The following is a 2,461-nucleotide window of genomic DNA, read 5'->3' as shown; positions in this document are numbered from 1 at the left end:
TCATTTCACATAATATTGCAAATCAACAAAAGCAAGGGCGGTTTCGAACACTTTTTCGACAAAAAGGAGTGAAAGATGCCCACATTTGATAGCTCAAATAAGCAAACTTGGGCATCTAACAGGGATCACATTACGATTCAATTTCTAGCTTGATAAACATGTATGAAGCAACTTGTTTAGTTTTAATTTTTTTTGCAAAAGATAGAGGGAGTTATGCTACACGTGGGGATGCAGATAGTTGTTACAATTACTTGAAGGCATTTGATTTTATATTTATTTTGCACTTGATGAAAGAAATCATGGGAATAACAGATATGCTTTGTCAAGCCTTACAAAAAAAATCAAGATGTAGTTAATGCTATGAACTTGGTTCGTTCAACAAAACATCTTATTCAAGGTTTGAGAGAAAATGGTTGGGATATATTGTTTACTAAAGTGGTATCTTTTTGTGAAAAGCATGGTATTGAGATTCCTGATCTTAATGATGTTCATTCAACAACAAGATTTAGACGCTCCCGTCTTGAAGAGAATCAAGTCACACTTCAACATTACTTTAAAGTTGAAATCTTTTTCACTACCATTGACAAACAGTTACAAGAGTTGAATAACAGATTCAGTGAGCAGACAATGGATTTGTTAACTCTTTCTTGTTCTTTATCTCCTAAGGATGGATATAAAACTTTTAGCATTGATATTATTTGTTCTTTAGTTGAAAAATATTATCCTATGGATTTTAGTGATCAAGAGAAGAATAATTTGCAATTTCAACTCCAACATTTTCTATTTGTTGCTCGTCAAGCATCAAACTTGAATAATTTATCAACTATTCAAGAACTATGTTCATGTTTGGTTGCATCTGGACAGGCTGAAACTTACTTCTTGATTGATAGACTACTTCGTCTTATCATGACTCTTCCCGTTTCTACGACCACAACTGAGAGGTATTTTTCAGCAATGAAAATTATTAAGACTAAGTTGAGAAACAAGATGGATGATGGGTTTCTTGGAGATAGCATGACAGTATATATTGAAAGGGAGATTAGTGCAAACATTAGTTCGGAATCAATTATTGACGATTTCAAGTCACTCGGAACGCGTAAAGCATTACTTTAAGGTAGTTTTAAGTCATGTAATTTAAATTTTTAGTAATTAACTTTGTATTTATTTTAACTTTAATGTTTTATTTAAAATACTATTTACATTTTATTTATAATCTTTATTTTACGTTAGCGGCCATCCCAAATTTTTTTATCTGGCTTCGCCATTGCGAATGTCGATCTCAAGGACCGTAACTTAATATCGAGTTCAATTCATGGTTCAATTAAACAAAAACTAGTGTTCGGGTTTTTTAATTCAAAATTATAAAAATCAAGTAAAGGAAATTAATAATGTAAAATAAGGGTATTCTTTTGTAAAACTCAAGTAGAAGAGGAACAATGCTAGGGAAGGTGTATAATTTATCCCTGTAACAACTCCGAATCACTATCGTATCAACAAATATCAATTACTACCAGTTCTCAAGGGTATTTTCTCCCAAGTCCTTAATGAGAAAATCTTTAATCATTTAACCCTAATTTTTATGTCCATAGGAAATTATCAATGAAATTAAGCCTTATTATATCAAGAATGCTCTTATTCGTATAGGGTATCTCTGGTCCTAGGTGATATCTACTGCAGAGTAATCTTATGAAAATCTTACCAATGGCGGTCCAGGCTAATTGATAATCATACAACAATCTCAATTGGTCCGAAAGAGAAAACATTAAACACATCAAAAGATTTTCATAAAAACAATATTATTCATACAATCGTAAACTCAAAGTCATTACAGATCTAATTCAGGGACACCCCCTATCATTGAGGGGTTTAGCTACTTGTCATACCCTGATTTTGACCCTGAATCCCGATTCAATACATTCATCATAGTTGTTGCATATCTATATAGCATAACATGCATTCCATATCGCATAATGGCTAGAATGTTAGTTGAAATAAATTTTCGAATCTACAAACATATCGGTTGAATCAATTGTCAAATATGTGTCAAAACAACGGACAAAAAATTTCAAAATCAAGTTTGCAGACATCGGTTTTATTAATCTATATTTCACGTAGTTTAACTTGGTGTGCACGTAGTTTAACATCGGTTTTATTAAATTTTCTTCCAATAACGATTAAATCATCTAATAGTCTTTCCATATTGCTCTCTCTCTCTCTCGCTCTCTCTCTTATATATATATATATATATATATATATATATATATATATATATATATATATCTATATATATATATATAATATATATATAATATATATATATATATATATTATATATATATATATATATATAGTGATATAATATATATATATAAGATCGAGAGAGAGAGAGAGAGCATATGAAAAGGATACTAAGGAAAGGGTATTAGATGATTTAATCGATATTGGAAGAAAATTTAACAGC

Source organism: Lathyrus oleraceus, chromosome 1 (genome assembly GCF_024323335.1).
Source record: "Lathyrus oleraceus cultivar Zhongwan6 chromosome 1, CAAS_Psat_ZW6_1.0, whole genome shotgun sequence".
NCBI classification, from domain to species: Eukaryota; Viridiplantae; Streptophyta; class Magnoliopsida; order Fabales; family Fabaceae; genus Lathyrus; species Lathyrus oleraceus.
This window is presented reverse-complemented; position numbering follows the sequence as displayed.